Source organism: Miniopterus schreibersii (genome assembly GCF_964146895.1).
Source record: "Miniopterus schreibersii genome assembly, chromosome: 6".
Classification (NCBI taxonomy): Eukaryota; Metazoa; Chordata; class Mammalia; order Chiroptera; family Miniopteridae; genus Miniopterus; species Miniopterus schreibersii.
In genome coordinates this window covers 20,595,796-20,614,226 of record NC_138107.1, presented here as the reverse complement: position 1 = coordinate 20,614,226, position 18,431 = coordinate 20,595,796, and the positions used below count along the sequence as shown (strand labels likewise).

Here is an 18,431-nt window from a genome sequence, read left to right as displayed (position 1 = left end):
GGCTGGGAGCAGCTCGCACAGCTTCTGCCAGCACAATTTATCAGCAGGTAATGCATTACCTGCTTTCTGGTGACTACAGACTGGCCCAAGTCATTGCTACAGTCTAGTGCACTATCTGTATCTATAATGTGGTCGTGAACAGTTAATACATCTTCTATCAAGGAAATCCTGTTGCTTCATAGGCATTATCTTAAGACCCTCCAAGTTTCTTCAAAAGTAAAGAGAACTGCGAGCCATCTAAGAGTGAATTAATTATGAGGCACTAAGCTTCTTGCTTTTGCACCTCATTAAAATACACTGAATCTAAATTCAGCCTAATACAACTGCTGTACCAGATTAGGAACTCCTTAGCACAGGCCCTGGGCCTCCATTTCCTTTATATTCTTCTTAAGCACTAAGCATTCCATTTCTCCCATAAGAAGAATGCACTTAATTGGTCTTACTGATTAACCAACCAATGCATAGACCTACTGTGGGTTCAAAAGGGAGAGTCACAAGCCCCAAATTCTCCAAGAACCATCAACGTTTAAAACATTTCCCCCTGTCATCTGCTCTCCAAAAGGGCTTAGCATTCTTGGGTGGTAACATTTTCCCTCCCTTTGATCTGATTCTTGGTGAAAGAGGAGAGAGCTGGTCCCTAGCGGTTAGTGACCAGAAGATGTGACCACAACAAAGGCTCATGGGATTTTAGTGTGGGAAGGGCTTTCCAGACCTTTCCCTCTGTTAGGGAAACAGCAAATAGATCTCAACCCTCATGCCAATCTGATTGGTAAGGGCTTCCTGGAGTCCCAGATTGAGAGGCATCCCAGGCCTGGGCTGAGCTCAGAGGAAGAGGTGCTGTGACGGATGAACCTTGTCCACCACAGGCTCTCGGGGGACACCAGGCTCAGGAGAGAGCTGGGGCACAGAGCCAGGTATACGCCATCCCTGAGCAGACTCTACTACAGAGACCTAAGCAACCCGTACTCCACTGTTTCCCCGCTTGGCTTTTTAAAAGAATAGAAGTCACATCAGTGATAAAAAACTACTTTGAAATATTTACAATAAATGTAAAAAAACGCACACCATGATCCCAGGAAATGGACAAGGGCCGAGGTCCTCGCTGCCATGTCCCAGAGAGAGCCAAAGGTGGAATTCCTACGCTCTTCCTGACAAGCACCTCCACAGCACCTCACCAAGTACCACTTTTTATATTCCACGGGCAAGAGGGTTAGGAAGGAGCTGGGTGGTTCTCCAGCAGTTATATGACTTCTGTGATGGGATTGTGTGGGGCAGGGGAAAGGAAAAGAGGCCGAGGGTTGAGAACCAAGCAAATGTCAGTGATCCCAAAGACAAAGGAAAGTGCTAAGCAGCTAAGTCAATGCGATGCTTGTTTCAATAGGGAAAATGGAGACTCAGTTGCTTGAACTTGAACTACCAAAGCTCTCTGGAGCAATCAATAGCATTCACTTGCTGTCTGCTTTGTTCTGAACACTGATGGACCAAGTGGGTGTGCACAAGGCAAACGGCGTGATTCCTTTCCTAGTCTCTCTCCCTCTCCCCTGAGGTGGGCAGGAACACCAGAGGCCAAGTCAGATCTCTTGGAGAGACAGAGTTGGCCTCCCAACATCTACTCTGTGTTGTCAGCCAACTGGCTCCCAGGTGAGGAGAATGCCTTTGGCAGTCACAGTACGCACAGCAGGCAAGAGACCTTAGACGAAGCAAGGGAGAGGAGGCAGACGTGATCCTGGAGACAAATAAACACAATGAGCTGTGCTTGAAACAAACTGAAAAGACTCCGGGGGAAGGCTTTGATCCCTTCTGCCAAGAGAGAAAACCAAAGGAAAATTCATTTTAAGAAGCCTTTTACTTCCCTTGGCATCTGTGGCCTAGTGACTGTCATATTTTCTGTCAAGTCCTATTCACTGTGGGTTTCTCCAACATTTCAAACACTCTCACAATCATGGTACTTTATCAGTTTTTCTGCCCAAGTTGGATTCACTAATATTTCAGGCTTTCATTCTCGGAGATGACAATTCCAAGCCTTTCACAGCCATTCTGTCCCTATGTACCTGAAAAGACCAATTTGCTGTAGTGGCTGGGTGGTTGAATTCACAGAAATCAACAGTCGTGTTTCTGGTCTGATTCCATCCTGGAGGATCAGCTAAGCAGAGGGGTTGGTTGCAACCATCTAGATGGTGGTTAATAGGATGGGCCCTGGAGACAGGGAACTTGGATTTGAATTCTGACTCTGTCATTTACAAGCTGCGTGACCTTGGGCACATCTTTTAACCTCCTTGTGCCTCATCTTCATCCGTAAAATAAGGATATAAGATACCTGACTGGCAGGATTGCAGTGAAGTTTAAAGAATGGTAATAAAAGAATCAATATCTTTTAGAAATACATTCTGAAATGCTCACAAATAATGATATGATGTCTGCAGTTTACTTCAAAATCATCTGGAGGCAAGGTACATGCAAAAGAAGTTGGCCCTAAGTTGATAATTGTTGAAGTTGAGAGACCGGCTTGTGTTTGTGTGTGGGCGGGGGGGGGGGCGCGGAGGGGAGGGTATTATACCATTCCATCCACCTCTGTTGGAAATTTTCTATAACAGAAAATTCAAGAGAGAAGATAATACAGGTAAAACTGCTAGCGCACAGCATGTGTTCAACACATGGAATCTGTTATAAATCAGAGAGGCTCTTGAAGGCATTGTTGCTAGGTCAAAAAAGCACCTCGACAGCAGCCTGCCTCTGAGACAGGGTGGTTCTGGGGCTAGCAACGGGTGGCGGGGCAGGGGGGAGTTGCATTGAGAACTTCACTGTCACTCTAGGCCCAATCTTTTTTTTTTTTTTTTTAATATATCTTTACTGATTTCAGAAAGAGAAAAGGAGAGGGAGAGAGAGAAAGATAGAAACATCAATGATGAGTGAGTCATTGATCAAGCCCACAACCCCGGCATGTGCCCCGACTGGGAATCGAACCCGGATCGCCTAGATCCTAGGTTGACGCTCAACTGCTGAGCCACGTCCGGCCGGGCTAGGCACAATCTTTATTATTGCCCAATCTTTTCATCATCAAACCTGTTTTAAATTATTATTAGTTCTCTATGCTTTGAAAGTTTTCTAAATCAACCACATCCATTAAATATTCACAATCCCATATCTTTTAGTCAGATACACATAAGCACAAGTCAGAATTTTGAGTCAGTTTAGATGAGGTGGTGGGTGGCTCCAAATTGAGCTTTTATTGCCCAGCTGAAAGCAAAGCACTTACAAGTTTTAATGGCCTGTGCAACTCTTTGACCCACATATATGCCTTTTTGTAGGCACAGGAAATAATGAAAAATAGCTCAACGTACCTCCCCAGTCCCTGCCCTGCCACCGCAGTCTATGCCTCCAATAGGTCCAGGGAGCCACATATATAAATCCAGAGTCAGCCCCACAAACTCCCGGCTTCTGGAATCACGTAGACAAGATAATGAGATGGAGGGACAGGAAATCCCACCCTGGACCACTCCAGGCTAGATATGCACCTTGTGAGAACGAAATTCAACCTCATCTGCCCCATGGCCTCTCAAAGACAAAGAATCTCTAATCCCAGCCATGACACTAACTGTAATGGCCTTGAGCTGGCCACTTCATCTTTTTCTCCTGGGTAAATTGGAATATCTCCCTCCTAAGGTTGTTTCAGGGATTAGAGAGAATGTAAACAGAGTGCACTGCACAATGCCTGACACATAGTCATTGCTCAATAAATAGCAGCAATGTTACATCTCTGTACGCCTTCACGTACAAATGGATGTATTATAATTACCTCCTTTGGAATTTGGTTACATATTTAGACAGAGTGGTTCTCCAGGTCATGAGACATATCCTAGACACATAATTATAAATGGTTTAACATTCTTTTCTTTCATGTGAAAAAATTTTAATGCAAATGTATTCAATCTTCTTCACAGAGCTGATGTATAGATAACTATGTTACTGTCATCAATACCTGCATGTACTCTCCTATGTGGTTCCCTCTTCTCCTTCCATAAATGTCTTATGACAGTATCTTTTATATTTAAAAAATTATTTTAAAAAGTCATGAGAAAAATATGGCCGAATTCAATTTTAGCAAGGTCATTCTTTTACTACTGTGAAACACTTGCTGAATATCCACTGTATATATGTTGTTGAGAAGATCGATGGATGAAACAGGTATAAATAATAAAGCCGGAACTCCATTAGCGAAGACTTTAGTCATCACATAGGATGATTTAAAGAGAAAGAGAAAAGGCCATTTGATCCAAGAAATACCTACAGCACTTTATGAACTAACCTGAACCTCTGCACCAAACTGAGATTTGATGAATCAGTTTCCAACTTCCTGAAATGCTGTCCAGTTTCAATGTCATTTTTGGAGATTTACCTGAACCTGTCTGTCTGGGTGACATTCGAGTACTGCAGCCAATTCCAACCTCAGGATTAGCCAAGCAAGAAACTGACTAATTCCATTTTTGAAAGTGCTCAGGATTCCTGGCAACCCGAGAATAATATTAATGTCTTTATCTTGCCTAAGTGCAGGAATAGAAAAGCTAAGATGGGACTCCTGGAATGAATTATGTGGATAGAGTTAAAATATACCATGGGGAATTTTCTAATTCAAGAGCCATTACACTCTAATGCTGATTTTATATCATCTTCCCTTTCCTTCCATATTTTATACAACTTTACCAATTCTCTTTAGAATGAGCCTAAAATGAAAATGAGACAATAGTTTTTACCAGCAAAAAGTTTCATTTCTCATATAAGTATGATCTACAGGCAATGTTGGACACAGTAAGTGTATTTTAATTCCATTTTCAACTGGTTTGGGTAAGTGTAGCCTTCATCCAGTTTCTTGACTATAGACTTATACTGAACCTTGGGTGTTCTCTTAGACTCCAAAGAGCAGCCAATAGGGAAAATACATAGTTTTAAGCTACTGATGAAAAGCAACAAATTTTCTGTTTTTTTCTATTTTGCTCTTCTTAATCTTGGACTATATCACCCTAGAAGGATAAATGTCATTGCCCTTAATACTATCTGTATCTCAGGACCAACAAAAACCTCTTAAACCAATAACCCTACCTCTGATCTTCAAATTCTTACAGTCCTACGAACTGGGGATTGGTTACAGTCAGGAACAGGCTCAGCCTGGAAAAGGCGGAGAGCTAGCCTTGGTTCTTCTCTGGGTGGACTCATCTTGAAATCCTGATGTTTACCATTACCTCTATTATATACTAACATTCACCATAATTATTACTGATTCACTCATTTGACAAACAGCACTCTGATACAGTAGCGAATCCTCCTCATATAAGAAAATAGGGACAGTTACTAGTTATCTGGACAGCTTGGAAGTTTGTACCCTCCCAGACAGGCAAGGAAGAAAAGTCCTCCTGAAGCCCCAGGCTTAACGCAACCTGATTATCCAACCCAGCTGACTTACTACAGCAGAGAGCAGTTCCCAACCTTTGGAGAACTGTGCTTTCTAAACATCATGTGTGGCAACGTGAAGTCTAATTCTTTCACTCAACTTTCTGAGTAGGTAACCAGTGTCCTCCTCCTATTGACATGTGGCCTGAGCTTTGCTTTGGCACTGCACACAAGTATTTAAAAGCCATGATAAATACCTTCTCCTGTTTATCTTTGAATTGGAGGGTGACATCTAAAACTTACCTGTAAACCATAACCTCAATAAGGGTAGGGACTGCATTTTTGCCCAACTTCCTATCCTCAGTGTATAGAATAGACCCTGGCCCTTAATATTTGATGAATGGATGGATGAAAGGATGGATGGATGGATGAATGAGTGAGTGAATGAATGAATGGTCAAATGAACAAACAAGATATCCTTTGGTTCTCAGACCACTGAGAAGCCCATCAAGATCTCACTCCACAAGGGTCAGTGTTCAGGTTCCTCCCCAGCCAGGACTATCCAAGCCACAGCATGAATTTCAGTAACGCACGCCAATAAGTATCACAAACAACCTAAACAAGTGTCCAGAAGGTAGGTCTGGGCAACAGAGAGGGCTTTCCTCCCTTAATTATTGGGTGGGTCGGGGTGAGGGTTTCCAGCCACACATATAAGGAAAGGTGAATGGAAGTTACAGGTACCAGAGTGTTATGAACAGAATGTTTGCACCTCCACCCCTCTCCAATGCTTATGTTGAAGCCCTAATCCCCAATGCGATGGTATTTGAATCTGGGGCCTTAGGGAAGTAATTAAGTTTCGATGAGGTCATTAGGGTGGGGCCCCAGGATGCGTACAGTAGGAAAAAAGGGACAGAGAGCTAACTTCTTTGCCCTCTAGGGCCTTCACTCAGTGCCCAATGTCTGTCTCTTTGTCTCTCTGCCACATGAGGACACAGCAAGAAGGTGGCCCTTGGCCCTGACTGGGTAGCTCAGTTGGCTAGAGTGTTGTCCCCATACACCAAGGTTTCGGTTTCAATTCCCAATCAAGGCACAGACAAGAAACAACCAATGGATGCATAAATAAGTGGAACAAATCAATGTTTCTCTCTTTCTCTAAATCAATAAATTAAGTAATTCTTTTAGAAGGAAAGAAAAAAAAGAAAGTGGCTGTCTATAAACCAGGAAGAGGGCCCTCCCAGGACCTAAACCTACTGGCACCTTTATCTTGTATTTCCCAACCTCCAGAACTGTGGGAAATAAATTTCTGTTGTTCAAGGTACCCAGTCTGTGGTGGTGTTATGGCAGCCTGAGTTGACTAAGACACAGGGCCATTTCCCTGGTATTTAAACTGTCCCTAGAGACAGGAGTCTAGAATTTAGAGAAATGCCAACAAACTAGTACTGGGGCAGCAGAGAGCACAAATACAGAATGTGGCCTTGCTGTCAGAACTCTGCTCCTTGGGTGAGTCACAACCTCTCTGCACCTCAGTTTCCTCATCTGTGAAAAGGGGCTAACAACAGTAATATCTTTGAGCTGTTCTGAGAGTTAAGTGAGGTAATATAAATATATTTCCTGACACTAGTAAGTGGTCCATCAGTAATTATTTTTGCAGTTTCAAGCCAGACTCATAGTCTACTTGCAGTTCCTTTACACAGGGTCTGTGGACAGAGCCCTGTGGCACTAGTCAGAAGCCCTGGGTTTGGGTCCATGTTTTTGACATTTTCTCAATGTGACTTGGACAAACTTCTTACCCTCTTCAACTCCAAGTTCCATTCATCTGTAAAAAAATCAGTATGATGCTCCCTCCTCTCTACGCCTCACAGGATAGATGCAGAAGTTGTATTGCAGATGCCCGCATAGAAATATCCCAAGAGGTAAATTTGTCAATATTCATTAAATACATCTAAGGCTCTAAAACAATGTTTTTCTGACTTTTTTTTTTTTTAAATATATCTTTATTGATTTCAGAGAAAGGACAGGAGAGGGAGAGACAGAGACAGAAACATCAATGATGAGAGAGTCATTGATCGAGCCCACAACCCGGGCATGTGCCCTGACCGGGAATCAAACCCCGATCGCCTGGATCCCAGGTCAACGCTCAACCGCTGAGCCACGCCCGGCCGGGCTTTCTGACTTCTTTTTACCGTAACCCATTAGAAGAAACATATTTTACATTGCAAACAGGCATACATTGATCACTAAAACAAAAGCTTAACAAAATAATACTGTTACTTTGATATTTTTAATTTCTCTTTTTTTTTCTTTTTAAATGCAGGTCATTCATCTCACAAGGCATAGTCCTGACCGTCAACTCTTACTGGGCATCAGAATAATCTGAGAAGCATGAATGTTGACTTTGGTAATGAAAGCAGTGTCCCTTTTCGAGGTAGATATTATTAACATTTAAAAGGCAATTAGCAAAATACTACTGATAGTTTTGTTTAAACTACTTGTATCTAATTCTTCTCTTTCCAGGATACTCCATTTCACCTCTATGTAACCCACATAATTATTATTTTTTATTTTAACTTTTTACTTTAAAGACGAACAAAGGTTTAACAAAATTGAAGACTTTCAAAGAACAACAACAACAAAATCTGATGCCCCAGCCCTACCCACCAAGATTCTGAATCAGTGGTTTGGAGTGGGGACTGGGCAATTCTTAGACAGCCCCAGATGACTCTATTGCACAGCCAGGACTGAGCACCACAGAACCAGTGGTTTCCATCTAGCTTACAGCTACAACACCACGGGGTAAATTACTTACATCCCTGTCTGCTAAACACTCTCTGCTCCTGGGGATGCCGCCCCACTCCCACCCTGCTGAAGCTCTACTGGTAACTGTGAGTGGATTACTTACTCATGTGGCTTCAGTGTGCTCCTGGAAAACAGAGAAAGGAAAGAAGATCAAAGTGGAGCCTGGGCGTTATGGGAGGCCCCCTTTCTCCTCCCAGATGGCTGGGTAACTCCCTGCACAGCAAAATCTGGAACGGATTTGGAGGACTCTGCAAAGAGAGAAGGGCCCCTACAAAAACTTTATGTTTGAGCAGGAGGGGCTAAGGGAAAGTAAAGGGAAACTGTCAGATCGCCTTGCCTGCTCCGACCATGCACAGACAGGGGTTTCAGTAGAGGGTGGTGATAAGTTCAGTCGAAGGGGGCTTCACACCTGGGGTGTAGCCCAGATGAAACAAAGCTCCTCCATCTTCAGTTCATCTTTGCTCTACAGAGGAGAGGTCTGAGGGACTGTCCTGTTTACCTGGTTGGAGTGATCTGCAGCCTACAGAACCAGGGCAGAACCTGGGCCAGAATACAGAAGGTACCACAAATGCTGGAGGCTGTCAGTCTATGTCCCTGCCCTTTTCTTGGACACATGGATGGGATCAAGCAACCTGTATTGTTTCTGTACACAATTGGTTAAAAAACAAAACAAAGCTGGGTCTGTGTGAGGCACATAGTCCCTGGATTTACTAACCAAACATAATAACACCAAGAGTTACCATTGACTGTATGCCTTTTGTGTGCTAAGTACCTCGTTTAATTCCACAATATCTGTTCAGAATATGCACTGTATAGATTCTCAGGTTTAAGGAACTCACCCAGGGTTGTGCATGTAATAACTGGTGGTGCTACGATGCTAATGCAGGTTGATCCCTACTCTAGATCCCATGCTCTAGTCTAGGGTTTCTCAGCACTATTGACATTTGGGATTGATTGGATAATCCTTTGTTGTAAAGGATTGCCCTGTGCATCAGAAGATCCTTAGCCTCTACCCATAAGATGCCAGTAACATCCTTTCCCCCCTCCAGCTGTGACAATAAAACATGTCTCCAGACATTGGCAACTGTCCTCTGGTGGTGGGGGGCAAAATCACTCCTCCTCCACATTAAGAACCATGGTTATAGTCTAACTTACCATGCTGTACTGTTTCTTGGTACTTTATAAGTGCAACAGTAATATCACACAGTAATATCATTCTATCCTATCAGTTTGCAACTCACCAAGTACTTTTACAGCCATTATCTCCTTTCATGGCATTTGAGTGCATGGCAGGATTTAATCCTGAAAGAGTTAATCCACCTCAAAATGATGACCACTATAAAGAGATCTATATAATTAGCCTTCTCCAAGAAATTGAGAGAAAAGAACATGAGTGAGGTCCATTTAATCTTTGGCCCACAAGCCACTGGGAGAAAAACACATTTGCTAATGCTTAGTCCCACGAGAGCACAGTATGTGACTTTTGGAAAACGAAATCTGTTTCTTGTACATCTCTATTTCTCCTGCACATACTGCCTAAAACACAGAGAACTCTCACTAAATGTTGAATACTTCGTGGAACATCTCTGTCATAGCAACCCTTAACCATATGATGAAAACAAAATCAAAATTATGTTCCCACAGTTTGTATCTTCCTGATTTACGTATATAGGGTTTCCCAAAAAATGTACACATAGTTTAACAGCTGAAAACTCAATTTTGAAAATGAAATGTATTTTAATAAACACTGCCTTTATAATTATTCAAAGTGTGTGTATACATTTTTGGGGACACCTTATATATTTTAATAAAATTCATATTCTGAAAAAAATTAATGGCGATATTTATGGGACAGCTGAGAGCTCAGTGCCAGATTATCCTTCCCTGTCATTGAAAAAATAAAGCAGAGCAAAACTCAACTTGAACTGGAACAAATGTTCACCAGAATCATCCCTTTCAATACAGGCCAAGAGAACTGTAGCTATTTCATTGGAGTAATATTTTATTGGCTCAAGGAAAAAAAATTCTAGGAGAAGCTTTTACGCTTTTTTCCTCCAGATTTTCACTAACCAGTATACCTAATACACAATTAAAACAGGAATGCTTGTTTTTACAAACATCTGAATTAAAAATAAAGTAGCTAGCTACAGTTGCTTTTAAGGTCACCCTTTAAAAACTCCTAGGAGGCCAAGAGAGTAAAAACAAAATGTTCTTATTCACATATCCATTTGCAAAGCCCAGCTGGAGGGAACAGCGTTACCCGGGAAATGATAAGCCTGCACATGGCTTCAGAGAAATTTTAATATAACTATCAATAAGCAATATTAATAACAAAAGTAGCTGGACTCTATGAAGCACCTGTGTGCCAGGCACTGAACTCAGTGTTCTACATGCATAAGATGGAATGAAATATTCATTCCAGCCCCATGAGGTACATACTCAGCATCTTAAGGTAAGAAAACTGAGGCCAAAAAACATGTAATAACTTGCCCAAGATCACAGCCAGATCAAGATTCAAACAATGACTGTATAAAGCTTTAGGTTACAGAAACTGAAAAAAAAAAAGCTGGGGATTTAGGAAAACAGTGGAAGGAAAGGGAGATGGTAGGTCAGTTTTTCTCACTGTGTGCCATGGAATCCCAAGACTGAAATGGATTTTCAGAAACCATTCTCATTCCCTTGCTTCTATTTAGATCCTTTCACATAAAATCTCAAGTACCAGGCATTAACTACACACATCGGTTAAGTGACTTTCTGGGTACCTTTTTTGTGTGAGAAAACAAAGCTTTTGTTTTCTGTAAAAATGCAGTGATGAAAAGGGCCTGGTGATGGGTACCCCCAAGGGAAAAAAAAGGTTTATTTTCTCCAGCTCGATAGGCCATAAAGTACAACAATAAGGCGATAGGCCCATTTAAAATACATATATATATGTATATTTTTTTTATTTCAGAGAAGACGGGAGAGGGAGAGAGAGAAACATCAATGATGAGAGAGTCATTGATCGGCTGCCTCCTGCATGCCCCCTACTGAGGATCGGCCTGCAACCCAGGCATGTGCCCTGACCAGAATGGATCCCTGACCTCCTGGGTCATACATAGATCGACTCTCAACCACTGAGCCACACTCGCTGGGCAATAGGCCCAATTCTTTTACACACATACTAGAGCATAAACACCCAAAGGAAGGTTGCACTTCGATTACTTTCAATCCTAAACACATATACATGCCTTTACTGGATGCCCGTCTTGGAACCGCCAGTCCTTCAAGAGGACTCTCATTACATTAATGGGCATACTTCCTATTACGACCTCGGCTCCCCACCTCAGAGGCCACAGCTGGCCCCACATGGTCTTTGGCTCTTTCCCAACTGAGGAAGGTTTGGCACCAGGAGGCAATTCAGTTAAATGTGTTGCAAACTCTGAAGGCAGTGCCAAAGCACGAGCTCCCAAATTATTCTCAGCAATGACAGCATCCCCAGAATTAGCACACAGCTTGCCAAGACGAGGCTTTTGAAGGGGAGAACTACTCACTTGAATGTACAAGTGCTGGCATATTTCTTTTAACATTTGGATAAAGAATTGGAAGAATCAGCCGGCTTTATGTCCAAGTGAATAAATATTCTGCGGCAATAATGATAATGCAGATTTGGGGCAAGGTTCTGACCACCCCCTTAATGAAAAAAAAGCTTGTCCTGAAATGATGCTTGTAAAAAAGCATAGATCATTTTCCTGTTAACTTGAATAGTTACTGAAGAGATTTCCTTTACATGAAGAAGAAAAAAATTGGGGCCCAACAAATGCCAGTTGCCAACATAGTCCTGGATGCTCCCAAGAAGCTCAAATCTCAGTGCGTGTCAGAAGATGGATCTATAACCAGGACAGGAGTGGGGGGCGTCTTTTTCCCCCGGCTCCCACAAAGCCTAGGAACCTTTCAGTAGAGAAATCCACATAATAGAACCTTGGGTCTTCCTGAATTAGCTGTTATACCAAATAAACTACTAATCATACAGAAAGGAAGATGGCACCGAAGACAAACAACAGAGAACAAACAAACAGATAATACGCTGGTCATTTGTGCCGTTTGTTTATCTATAGACACACACTGGGATAGCCATCCACTGAGGGCCCAAGCAACCTGGCTTCCTGCCAACAGACCTGGACACCTCAGGAATGGGCACAGACTGTGCACATCTTAAGAGGGCAAAGGAAGTGCACCTTCCAAGTAGATAACTTCCTACTAACTTCAGCAAGGGAGCCCCCATGAGCACAAGCAATCCAAATACTCCAGGTGTTTACTTGGCTGAGGAATGCAGTGCATTTGTGGGCGGTGCATGTGTGTGTCTATGTGTGTGTACATTGCTGATTTTCCTCCAGGTTTTACTCAGAAACAGCCTCTCACAGAGTACAGGAGAGTGGGGAGCAAGTAGCATATGTGGGTAAAAAAAATTACACAGGCCCTTATTATGAGTTACGCCCAAGGCGCACACACGGTAGATCTTCCCAGTCCCTCTGAAATCTCACCCCGTAACTGTTCTTTCAAACCCAGACTCCTCTCATCTGGTCCCTGTCTCAAATCACTTCTAACCCAGTTCAGCAGCACAGGGTGCAACAAAGAGCCCTTCTGGGTCTGCCCCTTGTCAGTCGGTGGCTGAGGGACCCCAGCGCCTTCAGGTCCCCTCCAGGTCAGGGGGGTGGTCCCCGCCCCAGGCTCCCCGCTCAAGCTGCCAACACTTCCGGAGCTTGCGGGGTGCAAGCTCCCCACCTGCCCGGTCTGGGGTTGCGCGGTCTTGCTCCCTCGAGTGACTGCCCTCTTGGGTGTCCATGACCCCACTGCACCCAGGGGGCTGCGTTCCCTTGGGAGAGACAGCCCCCGAATCTCGACCCCACCGCCCGCCCGGCCACCTCGGGTCCCCCGCCGGGCGCTCTGCCCTCCGAGCCCGGGTGCTCCGGCCGTAACCTGCCGCGCCCAGGCTCCCGCACAGCTGCGCTTCCCGCGCCCACCCTCCTGCAGAAGCCACAGCCTCGCCCCACCCTATCCTTTCTGGGGATCCCCTTCCTCGGGCACCCCCTCCCGCCTCGCCCCACCCTATCCTTTCTGGGGATCCCCTCCCTCGGGCACCCCCTCCTGCCCCGCCCGCCTCGGGTTTCCTCTCCTCCGCACTCCCCTCCCGGGGCTTCTGTTCTCTGCCCAGCGGAGGGCGCCCCGAGAATGCCGACAGGGCACCCCCGGTTCCGCCCCCCAGATTCCCGCACCGGAGATCCCCCTGGTCGCGGTCGTGACCCCTCAGCTCTCCAGGTTCGGGCTCCGAGCCTTCCCACCGTCGCGATCCTGCCCCGCCCTCTCGCCCTTGGGGTTGGGGTGGGAGGGTCTGGGAGCCCCCAACCTAGGGGCACTGACACTGCGCCCCGCGCGCGGGTTCCTCAACATCGCGATTGCGAACGCCCCTCTGCGCTCCGCTACGTCGCGTCCCTGACACCCCCGCCCCGCGTGCTCGTGCCCCGGGGCTCCCTAAGAACTCGCTCCTGACCCCCGGCCCGCCCCGCCCCGCCCCGCGCCTCCCGCCCCGGGACTCACCGTCGGGGCCCGCGGCTGGGCGCGCTCGGCTCCCGGCTGCCAGCTTCGCTCGCGCGGCTGTGACCCCGGCCCGCGGCGCGCTGGGGAGCGGCCAGGAAAAGGGGACGGCGGGGGGCGGGCGCACCCCGGCTCCGCCCCTCCGGGCCCGGGGGCGGGGCGCGCAGCCCGGCGCCCCCTCCGCGGCGTCCAGCGGCGGAGGAAGTTCGCTGACGCCTCTTCCTTCCACCCGGGGCTCAGACCCACGCAGTCCCCTTGCGCGCTGGGAGAAAAAGGGATTCGTCCACCGCTGTCCAGGTTTTTCCAAGAACCCACCCGGGGGGCTCGGCCACGTCTTTCAAGAGGGGGGACACACAGCAAACTTCAGCATGGGTCTCAAGCCTGCTTCAAACCCTGGCCGCGCCCGCACTGGCATCCGCACGTGCAGGGCCGTGCAGCCTGTTGTAACACGCCCGGGAGAGCCCTTGAAACGCGCGCACACGCTTTCGCGAAGGGCTCTCCCGTGACTTAGGAATCGCAGGAACATCCCCCTCACACTGACACGCTGGGAACCCACGCCCGAGCCCCTGCGTTCTCATTCCACAGCACCCCGGCCGGCCCTTACATAGCAGCGACCTGCACACGCGCGCAGCAGGGAGGAAGAGGGAACTCGGCCTCTGGTCCCGGGCGTGCTCCCCACCCGCGGTCTACTTTACCGTGAGAAACATTCACATAAGCGGTAGGAGCGTCAATGAACAAATCAAATGGTCTTTGGTACTAAAGAAGCGGTCTTCGTGATCTGGACTAAGAGAAACGGATCAGATCCTGGGAAGATGGCCAACATCGGTGCTGCTGTTAAGAGGATCATTTAATTCATTTCATTATGTTTCCGAGACAATCAGGCCTGTTTCTGGTCTGTCGATAACCTGGCACTTTTCCATTACACCAGCCTGCATCAGTGACATGCCTAACGGCACCTCGAATTTGTACAGGTGTTTGAAAATTTTTGAAAATTTTCACTTTTCAAAACATTTGAAAATTCATTATTTTATTTAGCTTCAGCAAAACATCACGTAGCAAAGGGAGTAGGTTATCCAGTGGGGGTTATTTTACTAAGAGTCAAGTGCCTGGTCTTCAGGGCCACTGCTCTTTTCACACATATAGGTCCTGGTGGAAATGGCCCGGTGGGCCTTTGAAAGGTTTGCCCTCTCCATCCCAAGATGTCAGTGAACCCCACCTCCCCCTGCCCCCTGTATTCACAAAATCTGGAGCCACCACTATTAACAAGCATTTATTTCCTAGCCAGAGATCATAATTATACAACATTGCTGACTGAGGGGAAGTGAAATGTCCCTTTTCTTTCTCTCTCTCTGCCGCTCTAGAAACAAAATTACAGGTCATCAAATATGAGGTTCCAACCACAGGCGCAATCCAACTGAAGTGAGCTGTTGGGTGTGAGCTGATAAATTTGTGAAATACATGTTGATTACTCAGGGTTTTTTTCTCCCTGAGAGTTCCTCTGGCTGGAGTGTGGAGAAGGGTTCTCTTGTTTTAAAAGAAGATCAAGTCTTTGAATACTTTTTCTGTATCTCAGTAAGAAAATGATAAATGTTCCTTTGTGCCGAAACTCCATCTAAGGGCAGGTGTGAAGGTGAAATGGATGTTAGGCATTTTTACCTGTGGAGGAGAGGTGCTGTCCACAGCCACCTAGATAAGAGTGGCAGTTTCTCATCCTTCATGATTTTTTTTTTTTTAAGCATGGTAAAATACACATAACATAAATTTTTACCATCCTAACTTAAAAAAATATTTTAAATTGTGATAAATATGCAGAATATTAAATTTACTCCCTTAACCATTTCTTAAACGTCCAGTTCAGTAGTGTTAAGTACATTCACATCCCTCCTGCTTTTTAAAACTACTTGGATCTCACACTAGCTTCTTCCATATTCCACTCTGAAGTGATGGCCCACTTCAGTTTGGGCAGTACAAATGATATTTTGGTGACTCTGGAAAAAAAGAGTCCTAAAGTGACCATAATATTTTTGAATCATAATAAAAGGCTCTTGGATCTTTCTTAAAGGACAGTCAGGATGGCCTTTAGTATCTGGAAATTCACAGGCAACTTCCCTCCATGAAACACTCTCAATTGGCAACACAATTTTGACCTGTGGTTTTTCCAAAAGCTGGAAACAGGCAAGATCTTGGATGTTGCAATATTTCCTCTAAGAGGAGAATGCTATATGCTAATCCAATCAATATTCTATCAGACGTATTTCCCTTTCAGATTGCCCTCGGAAGCCACAGACACGGGGCAATAGAAACATGATTAAAAACTAGACCTGTAACATTCAGGAGCTATATTTGTTTCAAACTCTAACAAAATAATATGATCCATTTATGTTGTATACATACCACACTGATACTGTTTTTCTATCACTTCTGCTGCATGTTTGTTTTTTATCCTCATATGATGGTATGTTTATTGATTTGAGAGAGAGAGGAAAGCGGGGGAGAGAGAGAGAGAGAGAAAGACAGAGAGACTTTGATGTGAAAGAGATATTGATCGGTTGCCTCCTGTACGTACCCTGACTGGGGACCAAACCTGCAACCTAAGTATGTGCCCTGACCAGGGATCAAACCCACAACCTTTTTTTGGTGTAAGGGACGACCCTCTACCAACTGAGCCACCCAGCCGGGGCTCTGCTGTGTGTTTATGTAGCATCTTTTTTTCACGAAGCTCAAGGTGCATGTGATGGCATCATATCACTCAACTTCATACATTTTAGGTGAAGAAGGAATGGATGGGAACTGTTAGCCTGACTGTAACATGGAGAAATGGCAGTGTGAGGTAGTTCAACCATTTTCCTGAAACATCTTGGTATTCTGGTTTATACTGGTCTATCCTAAAAGAAGACCGACTGGTGAAAACTCATACAAGAAACAGTTGTTTAAAAGCCCTAGCTATTTGTTTCTTTTTTACATCTTACAGAAAGACTGAGGGCCATTCTTCACCTTCTTGGAAGAGAAAAGGAGAGGACTTTGCACTGTGGACTTGGAAGTCAGATCATTCTGAGTCCGAGCCCCCAGTACCACCACTTAGAGCTTTCGTAAGTTACTTACCTGTCTGTGCTTCAGGCTCCTTATCTGTAAAATGGAAATAATAATCATACCCACTTCACATAGTTATTTCTGGGATTAAAGAAAATAATGCACATTAAGCATTGTGCCTATCACATAAGGAGAGCTTGATAAACGTGGGTGAAAAGGTACTGGCTTCCTGGAAGTGGTTGCTTTTAGGAGCCTTGTTCCAGTGATGTCTACTTGAAGAAAAGATGTACTATCCCTGCAGGCTGCATGGGAGGAATTTGGAGAATACTGAAGATTTATATTTCTAACCCTTAAACCAAATCTCTCCATTCCTTAACATTTCATCACAAGATAGCCATCCAGACTTAGCTTATCTACTTAGACCCCCTGCCAGCTGGCCAATTTGGAAAGCAACTATGACACTAATTTCACCCAGACAAAGCTAATGAGCTGTGGCTGAATCAGATTAAAAATCAAAATAAGAATAATGGCTTTCCTGTGTTGTATGTCTATGTGATCTCATTTAATGGTGAAATGGTAAAGGTTCATTAAAAGCTAATTTGATTCCATCTGGAGTGGTTCATTCCTTCTTAATTTTTTCCATTTTATTTCTTAATAATAATAATTAATTGACAATTCAGGGAGCAAACCAATTAACACACATAGACAAGAGAGACAAAATGCAGAAATTGCTCCTGGGCCTTCAGCAAACCTGGGCACGTGCGACGTTGCACAGCCTTACATCTGCTCTCCCACTCTCTGAGGTACCGAGTTTCTGATTGAAGAATTTCAGATGGCAAACTGTAAAGGTGAATGATAAAATGACCAACCAGGAACCCTTTATATTATTAACAAAATTACATGAATTTCTCAGTTCCAAAAACATGTAACACATAAAGTATTAAGCTTAACGTTTGTTCCTAAACAAGACCTAAATCTAGGAAATATAGTATACAATTGCGTCCTAGCAATTTAACAGCAAATAAAAATGTGGATATTAAAATATGATGCCTTTCCTTATTTTTTCAGCAGAAATTTGAAACTAAAAAGCCTCAATAAATGGTCCTTGCCCCCCCTCCCCCCTTCAAAGGTCTTGACAATTTATTTCTTTCACTTTGCTCCTGATTCTTAGTCATTATGTCCTGGGGGGGGGTAGGTCAATGCCTGAGCATAGAAAAATTCAGAAAAATTGAACTTCCAATCTGGACTGTGTTCTAAAGGAAGATTTTGGAGGGAGATTTTTCAGATTTAGGACTAGAGAAGGAGAGCCACGTGTAGGGGCCCAGGTTGGTGTGGGGAGGAAAAATAATTTTCCTTCTACCCTTCTAAGTTCTTCTGCCTGTCTAATAATCAAATTAACATGAGATAGACTAACAGGATAAAATAACCAAATTTATTTTTATGTACATACAGGGGTTTCCTAAGAATACGGGATCCCAGGATAAATAGGGCATTTAAGGTTTATATGCCCTTCTGGACTAAGGGAGGGAGGCAGGGGTCTGGACTTCAAAGGGAAAATAGATGAGAAAGAGCAAACATTTGGTAAACAAATTGTCTGGCCACCCGGAAACAATGGGGCACAGAGGGGAGTCCAACAAACATCTTGCTAA

At 44.6% G+C, this 18,431-nt stretch overlaps 2 protein-coding genes across 3 annotated transcripts in view; both read right to left on the bottom strand.

The window, feature by feature from the left end:
• The window catches only part of EFHC1 (EF-hand domain containing 1), a 99,748-nt gene extending 85,938 nt beyond the window's left edge, over window positions 1–13,810 (bottom strand). The window contains exon 1 of the mRNA XM_081140851.1: window positions 13,756–13,810. The gene's annotated coding sequence lies outside the window, so the exon portion shown is untranslated. The remainder of the gene's footprint in view (window positions 1–13,755) is intronic.
• Window positions 1–13,887, bottom strand: part of PAQR8 (progestin and adipoQ receptor family member 8) — a 34,838-nt gene extending 20,951 nt beyond the window's left edge. The window contains exons 1-2 of one of the 2 annotated variants that reach the window (XM_081140856.1): window positions 13,756–13,830; window positions 8,285–8,305 (exon numbers count right to left, since the gene is read on the bottom strand). The gene's annotated coding sequence lies outside the window, so the exon portion shown is untranslated. Of the gene's footprint in view, window positions 1–8,284; window positions 8,306–13,755 lie in introns of both variants that reach the window. The other variant, XM_081140855.1, reaches the window with a different exon arrangement.
• Between the last annotated feature and the right edge of the window lie 4,544 nt (window positions 13,888–18,431).